Source organism: Silurus meridionalis, chromosome 25 (assembly GCF_014805685.1).
Source record: "Silurus meridionalis isolate SWU-2019-XX chromosome 25, ASM1480568v1, whole genome shotgun sequence".
In the NCBI taxonomy this organism is placed as follows: domain Eukaryota; kingdom Metazoa; phylum Chordata; class Actinopteri; order Siluriformes; family Siluridae; genus Silurus; species Silurus meridionalis.
Window position 1 is genome coordinate 4,104,910 of NC_060908.1, and position 17,527 is coordinate 4,122,436.

The 17,527-nt window shown below is 37.8% G+C and overlaps 1 long non-coding RNA gene across 2 annotated transcripts; it reads right to left on the reverse strand.

Moving 5' to 3' along the window:
* Positions 1 to 9,499: 9,499 nt before the first annotated feature.
* LOC124379373 lies at positions 9,500 to 16,782 on the reverse strand. 2 transcript variants are annotated; one of them, XR_006924413.1, is made up of 3 exons: positions 16,322 to 16,782; positions 10,825 to 10,932; positions 9,500 to 9,788 (listed from the first exon to the last, which is right to left on the reverse strand). It is a non-coding gene; the product is annotated as an uncharacterized LOC124379373 (long non-coding RNA). The 2 variants fall into 2 exon arrangements; XR_006924412.1 differs by lacking the exon at positions 16,322 to 16,782 and adding an exon at positions 14,904 to 15,042.
* Between the last annotated feature and the right edge of the window lie 745 nt (positions 16,783 to 17,527).

Consider the following 17,527-nt stretch of genomic DNA (forward strand, 5'->3'; position numbering starts at 1 on the left):
GAATTCTATTGGTCCTAATGTTGTCAAGACAGACCATATCATGAACAGAAGCCAACAGATTACTAGTAGAGACCCATAATGTTACAACATAACAGCACTCCATTAAAACCATTACACAATTCCTATTATAAACATTAAAACGTTACAATAATATGGTTTCTATTGGGGGTTTTGTTGTTGTGTTTTTATTTCAGCAGGTCTTAGAGAAAATGGAATTTCAGTCATTACATCAATTTCTTCTCCAATGTTCTGTAATCGGTTTAAACTTTTAATGTAAACACATTTCTGCCCGCTCTGAGGCTTATTGTTCACCCAAAGGCTTCATCTGTGGGGCTGCAGCTGTATCCCACTCACAACATTCTGTAATGACATAGCAAGCAATCCACAAATGCATCTAGACATATATAAATGGTGTTTATACTCACCCTCAGCATTCTCTACTCCATCAATCTCTATACTCACTAAGTGACCATAAAAAACACTTAAAATATACACACTGTTTGCAAAAAGCACATTAAAAAAATATTTTTAAAATTAGAGATCGGATCTTAAATATCTCACCGTCTGCTGCTTTTGCTGTATTGCTTTTCTTTGGCATTCTATAAAGCCCTTGAGCCGTTCTGTCGTGTCAGTTGGGGCTGTACAAATGTTCTTCAGTGTCTGCAGACGGTCTGGCACATTCCCCCAGTATAAGGTGTGCAACTACTACCCCGTAACTGACTCCCTATATCCATGGCAACGTCACATGATCTCAACGTCCCATCAAATATGTCAAATTTCAGTGGACACGGTGCCACCGTGTGCACACAAGCTATACAGTACTAACCGTTGTATAAGGCCCTGTACGAGCAGAGAGATACGGGTCGACAAATCCATACGGCTGAGAAATATCCACAGCTTTAGGATTACGGAACAAGAGAAAGGAGGGATTTGTAACGCTTTCGGGTGCTTTTACTCAATGCAGTTCGACGCCTTCGGGGGCCCCGATAAGATCACAATGCTTTCTTTTGACCACCAAAACAACATATTACGCCTGATTAAACTGTCAGATACACTCTCACTCATAGGGACACCCGACACCGTGAGACTTAGCACTTGTTGTGAGGCGAGCACCCTTAAACATTTAATGAAGGCTTAAGTTTCCATTCAAGAGGCAATTAACCACATTTTCACAGAGTATTAAGCTTTGCATGTTCATATCGTTAGTCGTAATCAAGAAAAGTCCCAAGTGCAGTTGTGGTTTTGAAAAAACGAGCAAATACAGTTTTTCACCGTTTTTTTTTTTTTTTTAACCAGGATTGTTTAGCAAGTGTGAAATACGAACAGCAATATTCCACATTAAAAAAAGTTGGGTAATCTATACACACACACCTGTGTGCCCATGTGATATTACACACCTAGACACCTGGTTGATGATACAAATGGTCTCGGTTTTCAGACATGGGCCACATCATAGTAATCAAGCTAAAAGTGTCCATTAATCAAACCGACATACGCGCACACACACACACACACACACACACACACACACACACACACACACACACACCTATATACAAAGAAGAGCAAACACACTCTCATGTCCATGCGAATGTTACACCTCAAGACACTCGTAGTTCACACAAAGTTAGTGAAAATGTTCATTTTCTCGACCCAAATAATGGTGAGTTTAATAATTCATGCTTCAGCTCATGCAAAGTGTATGAACAGCACTTAAATGTTAATGTATCTTGTCTGGCAGAGTCGGAGAGCGCAGCATGGGGAGCGTGGCTTATTTTATGGTCTGGACTGTAGATAGTGACCAGCAATGGAGCTGTCTGTAATCCTGCTCTGGAGTTTTGTTCCAAGAGCGTTAAATAATAGATCAACATCCACAACCAAAATATTTATGACAAAAAATAGTGCTAGTACTAAATGACTCAGTACCCAGTACCAAATGACTCAGCCTGGTAGCGAGCCACTCCTCCCTAACTGAGTACAAAACTCATGGAACTGTATCAAATGATTAATACCTCAGGACCAAATGACACAAAGGCAGCAGTGGGCCATGAGGGCCAGCAAGGCCTTCTCTGCTGGCCTAAACTTTATTAAAATCACTGACTTATGTTTTAATATAATGCTGTCCTTGAATATGTATTTCAGTTTTTCTCAGCTGCTTTGGAGCATTTCTTGAATCATCCTTAAGACTATTCAGGTGAAATCAGTATAATATATTTGAATCAAATGACATAAACAACTGATAATGTAGAAAACAGCAGACACTGTTTGCACAAACTGTAAATAGTCTTTTCTTTTCATTTCATAGTTCCCTTCGTGGTGCTGCTTCAAAGAGTACATTTACGTTAGAGCTTCTATCTATTCAAATTTCAGCCGGCACATCACGTGTTGCCAGCGTCAAAGGATTCTGCTCTGAGACCTTCAGACAAAACACTGAGAAAACAAATACATTAGAATAAAGCTGTTGCTTTAACTAATCAGATTTCAAATGGCAGCTCCAGGACCATCCAGCAGGCGTACAACAACATCTGTATATTTGTTTAAGTTAGAGTTTCTATCCAATCAGATCAGCCGTCATATAATGCATTGCTTGGGTCAAAGGTATCTACCTGCCATTAGGCCTTCAGGATCAGCACCTGCAGGCTCTTTTAGCATAAACTCCATGTTGCTTTAAGGTGTTGTTTTAATCAAACAGATTGAGAGTTGACTTTACTGGGGCCATCTAGAAGTCATCCAATCACATCTGCATTTTCACGTCCTTTGATTGGATGGTCAGAGAGTGCACTAGTCAGAGTTTGCAAACTGCATCTGTAGCAAGCTTTACAAACTAGGATATTTTCATGTGGATTTAATCGCTGTTCTTTATTTCATTTCATGACGGCAAACAGAGGAGATGAAACTGATTTGGTTGCAGATACAAGGACATTTACAAAAATTGACTTTTTAAGAACAGCTGGACATCATGAGACATCATCATCTGTAAGAATTGTCCAAAGTTTGAGTGTAGGATTAACCAGAACAAGACAAAGAAGAAAATTATCGACAGGCAGTAAAGTTCAAGTTGCGGACAGTATTTTGTTATGAGGCCGCAAGGGGGCGCCATGTGCTCACCAGCCACAGTGCCATGCTATTAAAACGTGTGTACGTTTATAAAATGTTTAGGATACAAAACAATTGATAATACTGTATCTATCTATCTATCTATCTATCTATCTATCTATCTATCTATCTATCTATCTATCTATCTATCTGTCTGTCTGTCTGTCTGTCTGTCTGTCTGTCTGTCTGTCTGTCTGTTTGTCTGCCTTTAGCTTACAATCCATGTTGCTTGAAACTGTTTCTTTATCCATTCATATAATTGTGACTTGGCCACTCAAAGGCCCTCTAGAAGGTGACCAAAATCGTCTGCATCTTTACGTCCTTTGATTGGCTGATCAGTCAATAAAAAAAACGGCTGACAGAAAAACCGTAATGCACAAAAATGCATTGAAAACCAGGGGTCATTTTATTAGGGTTAATTTCAATGCAGTATTATGCAATATCAATGCAGTTGTGGCTACAGTGAAAGGAGACTTGTAGAATTGTTTTCTTTGGGATTCTTGCTTTAGTAATGCAATTTATTCTCACTGCATGAGATTCCTGTCTGTGATGCAGTGCTCTGTTATATTGCGTTTCTCTTTAATATTGATGCCGTGTCATAATAATGGTATTAAGAGGTGGACTGATTGGACACCAGTGAAGGCGTGTGAAATACACGACTTTTCTTTTTTTCATTGTTTTTTTTATTGTAAATTCTCTTTAATTTTATTGCAATTATATTTTATTATTTCATTCTTTTTCATTTGTATTTTTTGCTTTATTTGATAAATTTTTCAATTATTTAGTATTTCCTTTTATTATTATTATTCACTTATTTTTTTATTTCATTTTATTTTCTAATCTTTATACCTTATCATTATATTTTCATTTGTTTCTATTGCAGTTCATGTGATCAGACCACCTTTTTTTTATATAGTGTACATTTTATGTGTTCCTACTTTAATATTGTCTCCTCTTTGTTTATAATTTATATTTTACATTTATATTATATTTTAAATGTATATTTTAATTTCATTTCTGAACTCTGCTGTCCATTAGAACCAAAAAAAGAAAAAAAATCACACATCGGTCTTAACTGCGTCACTGAAGCTGCTTTCACATGACAAGAATGTGGAGTTTAAATAAATCATATAAAGGTCACCAGAAGACGGCGCTGTCCCACAACACTGGATATCATACTTCTTACTCAAGGCTGACTAGAGGGAGCAGATGATCGAAAAGCAAACACCATGTGATGCTGAGACGAAAAACCTGGGGTGTTCCAGTTACATTCCACCCACACTCACACACTTTTTTAACACAAAGCTCCTGACTTCCCTGTTCTTCACAAGAAACTGATTTAGACTTGATCTATACCTCACCTGGGTTCAAAAGCATTTCATTCTTGACTAGGGCTGGGGCACTGTATCTGAATCTGAATCCATTTAGTGCCCCAAATACCTGTTCTTGTGTCAGTATTCAGAGCTGGGTGTGGCTGGAAAGATTTTCTTTCTTTTTGTCTGATATTTTACTCTACTCATATACTGAATATAATACATTTCTCTTCATACAGCACTTTCCACACCGAACTCACAAAGCAGCTTTTTAGAAAAAAGAATGTAGATTTTATACGATTTTTCACATAGATAGATAGATAGATAGATAGATAGATAGATAGATAGATAGATAGATATAGATAGATAGATAGATAGATAGATAGATAGATAGATAGATAGATAGATAGATAGATAGATAGATAGATAGATAGATAGAACAACCAGACACCCAGTAGATAGATAGATAGATAGATAGATAGATAGATAGATAGATAGATAGATAGATAGATAGATAGATAGATAGATAGTAATGGGGTATATGTGAGTGAGGTGAGGAGGCCTGGGGCGCAGTCAGCGTTCACATTCATCGCAAAGGTGTTAATTCTTTCACTTCAACCCATGTAAAGCATATCATCATATATATATATATATATATATATATATATATATATATATATATATATATAGAGAGAGAGAGAGAGAGAGAGAGAGAGAGAGAGAGAGAGAGAGGGGGGGGGGTGTAAATAATGGATTAGGGTGTGATGTTATAATGCAGTTTGCTTGTATTGCTGATACAATGGTTTGCTGTGTCTCATTTGTTGCAACATACTCATAGCTATGGCTGTTAAATGCTAATGATCTTCTCAATCCAAATCATATTCACCCACGTTCCAGCTCAGTGTAAATGAGGCTACCTTGCAAAAACCTTTGAGGACAAACTATTTCAAAAACACAAAGCTCAACTCTAAATCCTCTAATACGCTTCCCTACCTGCATTCATTCCCTATTTTAATGTATCGAGCATCACCATGGTCACCACTTATTCTTTTCGTTTCTGTTTTTATTCTTTTCACATACTGACTTCCTCTTTTAACATGATTTCAGATCAGACAGCTAGCATGCCTACAGGAAGGACTGCGATGCACCGCGCTACACTGCTGCTCCTCGATTTTCTCTTTATATCTTCTCATTTTCCTGCAAATGTTCTTACCTCATCCACACATTCATAACCCTTATGTAACTTTCTGAAGTTAATTACGACTGTCAAACTCATTTGTGTGTGTGTGTGCAAGCTTGTTAAACATCAGCGGGACTCCAACTAACTTAATCAATCATCTGAAAAAGTGAAAAAAATATATAAAAAGAACAGGTTGCACCAGCAGGATCTGATTTCACCTTCTGTGCAGTAGTCAGACCGGTTTGCTTACTGCAGATGAGCTTGATAAGATAGATATCTTTCTTACACTACTGCATGCACAGATGAGCACCCTGAACAACGCCAAAGTGCTATCGCTTTACCTCCTGGCATTGTTTAATGCACTGAACATGAACAAGCTAGAAACTGTGGTTAATGCTAAGAAAGTAGCATTACTGACTTTTAATATGGATTTCTTTACACTGCTATTGTATGTGCAGGAAATACATTGGTCACACCTTCTATCAACAACTTATGAAAACCACAAAGGTCATGATCTGGAAGTTACAGAACATATATCTTTACAGCATTTTGTACTTGTCCATGGCGACTAGGAGTGTTAAGGTCCTTGTTCAGGGGCACAACAGTGGCAGCTTGGTGGTGTTGGGATTTGAACTTGTGACCTTTCAATCCAAAGTTCAATGCCTTAACCACTGAGCTTCCAACTACCTCAGGTGTAATATTTACTCTTTCAGGATGTTCAACATGGTATTAATAATTAGGCAGTTGGGGATTACAACCCTTTAGAAAAGGGATAATCCACTCCTAAGTGCGTTACATGATTTTAATGCATGACATGAAAGTAAATAACGACCTGACATGAAGCGGCACGCAATTAAAACGCTGAGGATTATCCATCTTATACCTTGGTCACTTGTCACTATTGACAAATGAAAAATGAATTTTCATTTGTTATTTTGTACAAGTACCTGAAATTCTGCTTGTTGTAAATTGTACCCAGAGATAAAGTGTGTGATACGATTGCATTTATTCAAATGGGTTTTAATAAACAGATCTTAGAGAGAGAAAGATATTGTGTGTTTGAATAATACGCGCATCTGTACAAATACAGCGTTCATTTGCATTCAATTTCCCATTTCTGATAACTCTATCGTAACTTGACATCAAAACATGGCCTAGCCTATCCAGGAGTCTTAAAGAATAGTGATCAGTATGAGGTAGTAAACTGTAATTTGTTAATAATAATAAAAAAAAAATACAGGAGAGAGTTTAACAATAACGTAATGTATAAACTTCCCAGTATACAGTATGTATATGTGGCAGCAGGCGCGTGGACGAGTGCTGGTTCGCGAATGGAGGGTGGAGCCGGACGATACGAGTGGTAAGAAGCACGCCTGTAGTGATGAGACTAATCATTGCGCGCTGTTTCACTGTCCGGAGATGCTAAAATTGGGCTTTGAAACACCAAAAACACAAACAATACGCACGCTAACACAAGAACAACCGAACTTTGTCTATCACTGACTCAATTGGAGGGAGATGTGCACATCCTGCAATCGTCCCAACATGTCGTACCACATATACAGTTCGCTGCTACGTTTTTCATTTTGTGGTATCGCTATAGTCATCGTAAAGTCGAAAAATCTTAAATCGTATCATCACAACTCGGGGACTACCTGTATTCACTGTTTTCACGGTTAAACGTGACACAGTAATCATCCGTTTAGCTCAGTAAGGTCAATTAGCAACGTGCACAATAGCTGTCTCACTATTAATGTAACTGAGACTGTATGTTTTTATGCTAAAGGCTGTTTATAAAGCAGCACATACATTTAGAACCACAACCACCTTTGCATTCAAATTGAACACACACCTTCCAGCCAATCAGAATTCAGTATCCAGGGCAAAATAATCAATTCAATAGTTAGTGATAGCACCCTGAACTATTCTGTCACAGCATGTGTTTTACTTCTCTTACACCAAAGAGATTGGCAATGCTAACACTGATTTACTTACACATGAGACATTTCCTGCCATTTATATTTAGTATAGTTACTATTGTAGAACGGCTGCGAAACAAATTATTTCCTGTTATAGAAGCTATAAAGGGATGTTGGCTTGCCAAGAAGTGAGCGGAATGAGTTGAACACAAGTAGATCAGCATCTCATATTATTCATGCTGGGTTTTATAGTTAGTACTTTTTCACCAGTGATAGAAATGATGCTTTGAGAAGCATAATGTAATCATTAGGTGGGTTTGTGGCTCCGATTTGCATGTTCATAAAAAGGTTAAGGCAGCACTAGGGTTTCACAAGCTGCTCGCAGATAAAGAGTTAACGCTATGAATCATTAGTTCCCTGGGGGCTTCTATTTGTAGTGCTGAACTTTCCCCATCTGAGACTGAGGGTAAAAAAAGGAAGTCGAAATAAGACCAAGTTCTTATAAATTTTTTTTGGAATGATTCAGAGAGACCACTTTTTTATGTTCGCTTCATGATATGAATCACAAAAAGTGATCACATCCAATTACTGGTGAGATGACTCGTAAAAAAAATGTAGGACAGAAGAGAAATCAAATGGTGTGAAACAGCTCCAAGGACATCGCTCATTTTGAAGGAATTCGATCATTTGTTTTATTTCCTGAGAGAGTAGTGTGATGTATAATAACAAATATTTCGAATATTCTGAGCGATAAAGAAATAGTTCTTACATATAACAAAACCAAACTAAAAGACAATTGTTAGAGACTATTGCTTGTTATAGGGATATTGAAGTACAAAAGTTTACACCCCCCATAGGTTTTATATAACGGGCACACGTGCACGTTATATAGCAGTCCTGGATATGCTATAGATCTGTTGGTTCTACTTAGTTTTGTGTCATTTTGTGTTATATGGTATGTTGTTATGCTAAGTTACCTTACGTTACATTATGATCATCATAATGATCAAACTCTTGATGTCACCCAAATGAGGATGAGTTCCCCTTTTGAGTCTGGTTCCTCTCAAGGTTTCTTCCTCATAACATCTAAGGGAGTTTTTCCTTGCCACAGTCGCCACGGCTGCTCATCAGGGATAAATAAACACCATTCACCCTAACTGTTGATTTCTGTAAAGCTGCTTTGAGACAATGTCTGTCGCTATATAAATAAACTTGACTTGAATTATGTCATGTAGCATCTTGGTCCTAGAGGAACGTCATATACTTTCCTGGTGTACTGTACTGAATGTGGTTAAAATTACTATAAAGCCATTTGACTTGACCTGAATATTAAATCTAAGGATTTTTTGCAGAGGATATTAAAAAAACAGATGTATGCATCTATAAAGGCAAACTTATGATAATTAGCAAATGGTTTAGAACCCATATGGATTTTTTTCTCTGTTATACAATTAATGAGGAAGTAAAGTGGATATGGATGATCTGGACTCTCTCTTCACTTTCTCTTCATGAACATGCTTTGACTATTTGAGCATTTTTGTTACTTTTCAATAAAGTAAACTTTTGCAATCAAATTAAAAGTTAACATCTCAGGGAGAATTGTTGCTCAGGAAAGTGGTAACGCGGTGGATAAGGTGTTGGATTTCTGATTAGACAGACACTGGTTCAAATCCAAGCACCACCAAGCTGTCACTTCTAGACCCTTGAGTTTAGAGCTGTAAAACTGAGATAACTGTAAGCTATAAGGGGAGGTGGTAGCTTAGTGGTTAAGGTGTTGGTACTGAACAGAAGGTTGTGAGTTCAAATCTTAAAACTGCTAGGGTCTTGAGCAAGGCCTGTGATGCTTGATTGCTCAGCTGTATTACTGAGATAGCTGTAAATTATCAGGGGAGGTAGTAGCTTAGTAGATAAGATGGTGGAATTCTTATCGAAAGGTCATCAGTTCAAATCCCAGCACCTCCACGTGGATAAGAGCGTCTGCTAAATACCATAAATGTAAATGTAAGTTGTTTTGGATAAGGACGTCTGCCAAATGCAATAAATGGAAAACGTATAAGTCAAATCATACATCATGCCAGGAGATGGTCATGTAATATGCAATTCGATTTTATTAATGAAAGACTGAAACTGCTTCACATCCTGTCACCTCAGTAAAAGTCAGAACCCGATGGCCTTTTTATTATCCGGGATTTGGACGAATCAAGGTTTTTCAGGTAAAAACCCGCCTCTGAGTTTGCTGTAAGAGCCATGTGATGTTTGACTTGGCTGTCCTTTCAGAATCTACACACACAACACACACAAACAGGTAAGCTGTCAGTTAAGTATATCAGGTAATATTTACATTTGTTTGCAATATGAACATGCTGAACGTAAAGTTAGCAGGTTTGCATTCATTTCTGCTTAAGGTGTTGGTGTGATGAATGTTTCTGTTTGAACGAAACAATGTAAGGCAAGAGGCTGTCATTGCTGCAGATACTGATTTTATCGCTGCGCTTTGCCATTTTGAGTTACAGTAAAGCTGCCATGCATATCTGCACAGAGCCATTTTTGATTTACGATCACGGACAGATGCATTTAAAGCATTTAATGGCAAGGCTGGCATGTGGGTCAAAAGTCGAATCCAGGGTATCTTTATTGGAATCAAACTCACAGGGTTGGCAGACCCAAAACCAACCAAAGGGCACTGATGTAACAGACAAAACTCATGAACACTCCTACTGTTCTGCTGATGCTCCCATGCAGCAGGAGATAAAATAAATACAATCTTGCTTTGAGACATTTGTTAACGATCAGCTTCGGATGGCAAAAACAAAAGCTTATCTGAGTTTCTTTTTATCTCTGAAAGAGAGCAATCCGATCTTGCATTCATGCATAAGTCATTATTATCACCAGGTTCTTTAGACAGACAATTTGTCCTACGTAATAGCTTGTGGATTCAGTTGGGAGTTCTGTCTCTGCTCATTTAGGTAATTGAAAACTGGAAAGTTGGGTAAAAGTTATGGATCATGTCATCAAAGTGATGGAGAATAAGTGATGTCTAAATCACTTTGACATTTTGAAGGCACACATGCATGTAGAAGGTCTTTTGTTTCCTTTTGTTCCTGCAGTAATTTGGTTTTCTTCAGCCATGGCTTCTATGCAAATGAGGCAGGCGTGTGGTGTCGTGTAACTGTGCCTCGTATAAACTTACTCACTTTTTATAATCAGTGTCATGTACCTGTTCGCTAATACTACACTACACGGACAAAAGTTTGTGGACACCCTTTCAGTAAATTTGTATGTGCTTTTTTCCACACCTCAACAGTGATGGACCTACCTATAATGGATGTTTGGTGCCACCCAGATGAGGATGGGTTCCCTTTTATGTCGGATTCCTCTCAAGGTTTCTTCATCATGCCAAGCTGTAAAGTGGGATGTGACCAAACTGGGGAGAAAATGGGGCAAAAAATCCCTAATTATTCTGTTGTTTTGCCATGTCCAATCCCAATCTCTTGATTTTAAGGGTTTTGTTTTAACATTTCAGTGAATTTATAGTAAAGCATTTAATCCAAGACTGTAAATATCAAAGCTACATACTAATGTGTCTCCTGGGATCTGCTGTAAAGGCTCTGCCGCTACGTGGGCCGCTCGGAGAGATTAAAGCTCATTCAGAATGACGGGGGTTTATTATTTTAGATCTGAAAGGGATTAATGATATGACAAATCCCTTTATATATTCCCGCCTTGAGTCTAGTCTCCTCAGGGTCCACTGGGAACAACATGGCATAGAAAATAAATGATCGGACCGTCCATAAACCATATCGTTCACAAACTGTCCGACTGTCTTTTATAAAGCTTATAATGTTATTGTTGCAATGATCTGTCCTGTTATATGAAGTCATTTCCCAGGTTAAATGAATTAAGAGCACTAAAAGCTCATTTCATGGGATATTAAAGCTCTTAATCTCTAGAGAGCAAGAGATTAGATTTACTTCCCTCTTTTTTGGGGGGCTTTGCTTTGCTAGGACATGTATTATAGTTTCCAGTAATAACCACAGATTGATCTTGGATTAGAAATAAGATCAATTTGACCGTGGTATATTTTTTTCACACTTTAGCACTCCTACAAAATGAAGTCTTTCACGTCATAAGTAAAAAAAATGGACATAAATTGAATCAGAATTGATCTGTAATGTTGCTATGCGTCATGGTGCGATAATGGAAACAGCTTGTACAAAAATGAACGGTATGAGCTCAGTATCTGAATTGGTGAGAAACCACAAGCACATGTTTGATCGTTCAATATGACATTGAACGAGAGGGTGAACGAGGCTAAGATAGAAGCAGGCATCCACCCACACGCTCACATACACACATGTGTACACACTGACATATTTAGTAAATCTCTGAGTGATAAGATTGTACAGAGAAAGTCCCTAGCACTCCTTGCTCCGGCCATACGCTCTGAAGAGTTGCTCTGTGTTTGCATCAGCCTCTGAAGTCAAATTAGGAAGTGCCTAACCCTTCAGGCTAGTAGATTATCTTAGTTACTCCTGAGGAATGCTGGGACAAGTCCTACAAATCGACTCATTAGAAATCATTATCCGGGAGGGCATGAAAGAAGGATTACATGGTAAGAAAAATATGACCGGGCAATGATAAGTAGGTTAAGGGGCCATTAGCAGAGCATTACCTCCCAGATACTAGGTGTCTGCTGCAAATGAAAAATGGCTGGGATTTTTGTAAACAAGTCTTTATTGTCATGAAAAAACCACACACAATCTCACATAATTGTTAAATATTTTCAGTATTATTCACATACCTAGCACAAGAATTGCTGCATATTGCTAAGTCAAAGAGCTACAACCCTCAGCCCAAAACCTGAGAAAGACTACTTAAGAAAAAAAAAAAAACGGTCCAAGGATGAACCTTTGAAAGCGAAAATGCAAACATTCAGCTTGTGGTGTTCTTCAAAACAATTGTGTGGTCCGATGTTCCTTTAGTTTCCGTGCTATCTGCTAATTCTCCAACCTTTCGCTGTAGTTTGTGGAAATATCTATTGTTAAAAGCTCTACACCAAAAATACGAATTGAATACGGTTGCTGCACAAACACTTGCTAGTGTGAACCTGTGCTAATCTTCCTACATGCAACCCTGCTTTAGCACTTGGATTTGGATTCAGTTCAGATGTTTCTCCTCTCATTTAGGGGTTCTTTATCAATTCTGCTAAGTGCTATAGAACCCATGCTGCGTGTCCACTGTGATTCACAACCTCATATTGTGCCAGTGACCGGAGGTGCGAATTGACCTGCAGTCCGCCCTGTGTACACACATATCTCTCTACATTATGACACACACCTTATATTTTAGCATTTATTTAATGACTCAGCTTTTTTTGTTATTAGCTTCTTTGTGGTTTTAGGGTCTTAACTCAGGGAGATATAACTGAAAATGGTAGACTTACGTAAAATGTACATTTTGTAAAAGCAGGCAGATTTTCATTGTTATAGTTGTTGGTTTTTTTTTGGAGACTGGACATATCTGATTGGCTAGAATGTGTTTTATATAGTATTAGCTCTTAATGTGCTCAATCAACTACTTTATCAGTTCTATAGTAGAGATCTGTGTCGAGTAGAGATGATGGACACTATACATAATCTCAGACTAATACTGATATCACACACTATATGAACCAAATATTACGACAGCTGACAAATTGCAAATTGGCAAATTGCACTGGTATAACAGAAATAAATCTCAAAATTACACCATTGATTATTTTCCTTTAACGTATCCTGTCACGTTGTATTCCTTACGCACATGGTTTGAAGCCCTTGTTTATGTGTGCTTGAAATTAAAGGATATTTCTTACTAAGAAGAGCACTGTGCTGAAGCAATGTCTCTCTTTCAAAGCACTAGATTTCCTGGAGTCTCACGTGTCACTGGATCGCTCCACGTGGCGAAGGCTATTGATAGACTACACTGATATACTGAGAAACCTGGATATGCTTGACATTCACCAATGGCCTATATTCCGTATTTTAAATGAGGTCCACCATGACACTATGACACAGCAGGTTTTTTTTTTCCCATAACGTAAGAGCTGATGGAAGCTTCTGGCACTGCAATAAAATGCATTTGTCATTTGACATAGAAGCTTCGTCAAGTTTGCTTCCATTAGCAGAGAGAGAGAGAGAGAGAGAGGTCGAAATCTTCGAGTCCGATTCTAGGAGGTTGTGCTGCAATCTGATAGATGTGATCCTGTAAACCATTAACGGAGCGTTGTGTAATCCGCTTACTAACCGTCTGCCCTGTATCAGGTGTGCACTTTGAACTTTTATCTTATCTGGTACACTCAGTGCATGTGCCCGAACAGCTCGCTGCTAAAATACACCACATATTGAGTTGTGATCCTTTCAACGATCCTTGGATCCTAAGAGTTTTATGAGACTCGTAGTCATACTGTATGACTATATGAAAATACGAGATGTATTATGAATGACTATATGAAATAAACAAGATGTACAAAATGGTAAAAATAATTCTTCCATAAAGAACCTGTACTACATGAAATTACAAATTACAAAAGAAGATTGAAATAAACACAAAATTAATTCTTTTCAAAATAAGTCCCGGGTCCCTCAGGGGTCCAGAAAACATAGTCAGAGAGGTCTATGATTTTTAATTATTATAATTTTTCACAGTGGTGGAAATAATAACCCACCAAAATCCCATGTTCTTGTATTTAAGGGTCTAAGCACCAAAGTCACCCTGCTAAAATAGAATGTTCAGGAAAATAAATGTTCAACAATCCAATTTTATTTATTATTTATGAGGTAAAAGGGGTCTCTGTCTGCACTGAGAACCACCGCTTCACATTTCATATGTGGCACGTTGGACGACCCCAGATATTGTGAAACGTCTCACCTCCACTACCCCAGCTAGAGATTAGCTTATCATGTAAGGATAACGGATTACTAGTAAAAAGCACACGCACACACACACACACACACACACACACACACACACACACACACACTATAATACTCCATAGACCACTTTATAGACAACTCAATAGAAAACTCCATAGGAAAGCCAGAAACTAAGCTTTCTATCAAGTGCACTATTTTATGGTCTCGTGGTGCGATTTGGTAGTCAGCAGTAAAAAAAAACGCTAATTTAACCTCTTCCAAACAGGGGACACTACAAACTTTCAAAAATGCAAGCGTATATAATGTCATGGAGGCTATAATTACAGTTAATGAGGAAAAAAACAATGTGTGAAAGAAAATAAAAATTCCTGGATTTTTTACAAATATTTTGTTGTTTTGATCAGAACTGAGGTTGATTAACAGAAAAAAATAAACATTGAAAAAAGATTTATCAGATATATTTTTTTACAGCAGTTCAACTTACTGTACGTTAAAATCCAAAACAACAGAAGTGTAATTTTTTCTGATAAGTTGAAAGAAGAATAAAATAGCGTCAAGTCCAAAATGTTCGAGACACCATGGAATTAATGGTTTTGGAATTATGAAACGTTTCAACCGAAGAAAGTCAATGTTTAATGATGGACAAAAGTATCAAGACACTGGACTTTTCCCCAGCCTTATGTGTTTTTCCCAAACTGTTACCGCAAAAAAACTTGGAGGCACAATGCTTTGGATATCTTTGTAGCATGTAGTAGCATGAAATCTTCCCTTCACTTGAACTAGGAAACCCAAACCTGTTCCAAAATGTGCCAAATAGTGCAGAATTTTGGATAATAAATATATCTGTATACACATATTTAGTCCATATTAATGTTATAAAAACCTCCACTCTCCTGGGAAGATGTTCCACTAGATTTTTTGAAGATTTGTTGTCAACCACAAGGTTGTTAGTGTAGTCTGGTACTGAGGTAGGTGAGGTGAGGAGGCCTGGGGTGCAGTCAGCATTTCAATTCTTCCTAAAGGTGAGGTGTTCAATAGGGTTGAGGTTAGTGGCCACTCAAGATCGTCCACTCCAAACCATGTAAAGCATATCTTCGAGGAGCTGGTTTTGTGCACAATGGCATCGTCATGCTGGAACAGGTTTGGGTCTCGTATTGAAGTGAAGGGAATTTTTCAAGCCAAAGTTCTCCCACACAATTGTGTGCATCCAAGTTTGTGGTAACAGTTTGTTGAAGAACCGCATATGACTGGAGTTTTGTGTTTGAAATTCCTCTTGCACCACAGACATTTGTCTTTCTTTGTCTCTTTATCGTTAACTTTTTATTGACTGTAAGTTAATAACGTGGAGAAAACAAATGGAGGTGTTTACTGAGAAAACCCATGTTATACCCAATTATTAATGTTAAATTTAAGCGCTTGCACTGGAGACTCTTTCAATAAATGACAAAAGAAAAGTTTCCAAAGGTAAAAAATCTTTTGCATGTCAATTTTCTTGCTACCACATCAAAATACTTCCTATACAATTGTGTGCTTCCAAATTTGTGGTAACAGTTTGGGAAAGAACCACATGAGGCTGGAAAAGTCAGTTGTCTCAATACTTGTGTCCTATACAATGTATATGTATTGGTACTCATATGTGGCGAGAGTCAAGCAGCTTTTTTTTTTTGCTTGTATTGCCGCCATTTTGCATCTGAGCCGATTCGAATATCAGTACAATCAGTTGCGCTTTAAATAGCTTCGGTACATACCATTCCTGACATTCACACCACCTTACACAGTCCATAACCGAGACGCATAACGGTGCGTAAAAGCTGTGTGTGTGTGTGTGTGTTGAGTGAAGATTTGGATCTTCTGTCTTCTTGAGAAAAAGCAGAAGTGCACAAGTAATAGTCTGTGGCTTACCATTTCCGTACCTCTCTAAGATGTCGAAGTACACAGTGGCTAAGCGTTTTGAAGGAACTGCACGTTCAACTCAAACCAGCGAACATGATTGGAAAAAAAAAAAAAAAAAAAGAAGAATTCATGCTGCAATATTTTTCTTGCGCTTGTCACTTCTCTTGAAGAAAAAAAAGATGCAGATGCATGCACGATTCGAAGTTTGCATCAAAAAGTTGAAAAGTATTGATTGATTTAAATGTGAATGATTTAAGAAGTAAATAATTGTTAGTTTAAGTAAACAAACGCAATGCACCAATCTGAACAGTGCATCATCAGAAAGTCTTTATGCTTCCTACAGATCATTTGGTTTTTATTTGTACTCGTTTTCATTGAGTCATCCTGCTGGACTTGATGCAAATCCATTTGCAAAACCTTATCTTAAAATAACAAGGTTCCAAAAGAAAAAAGCCTCACTAACAACGTGCCAAAATGAAGGCCTGCACCCAAGCTAGAGAACAAAAAGTACTCTAACCTTATGTCCCTGATTGGGACTGGTGACATCAATAGCGTGCCATCATACCATACCGCTGAATTTGCATAACCTCAAACTTTTCTCCATCGGTACAGGGTTCAGCAGGCTGCCGAAAGAAACGCAGCTGCAACAGACTTTCTTTCTTAATCTGGAAGCAAATCCTTGACTGATTCAATGGTTATGCAGATGTTAATAAAATGGCAAGAATGTTGTTAGAGGAAACTTTACCGCTGTGAAAGGAGCTGCAGATCTAAGGTTAGGATTAGTTTGAACCCTAACCCGGGTTAAAACTGAGTAATATTTAAAAAAATGTTTTAATGTTAAACCGGGGGAAATTTCTTCTCTTTCAGAAAAATTACAGGGAGTTCAAGATGAGCCTTGTGAACTTGGAGTTCCCCAAAAAATACCAAAGCAAAAAAGACGAGTGCTGGAAGACGCACCGTGTCTCACTCTCACTCTGAACTTCCTGTGTAGTGCTAAAAGAGCACAATGTTTTAAGGAACCCCAGACTTTCAGCACTAGTGCTGAAATGCCTGCTTTGTGTTTTTTTTTTTTAATGGCAACAGTCGAGTTTTTAAATGTGAGTTTTTCCTCTCAAATAAAATCAGTGAAATGCTGACAAATGTACAATAATTTCAACCATTTTTGTGCCTTCCTTTAATGAAAGTGATCGATAACATCAAGAAATAAAAGCACCA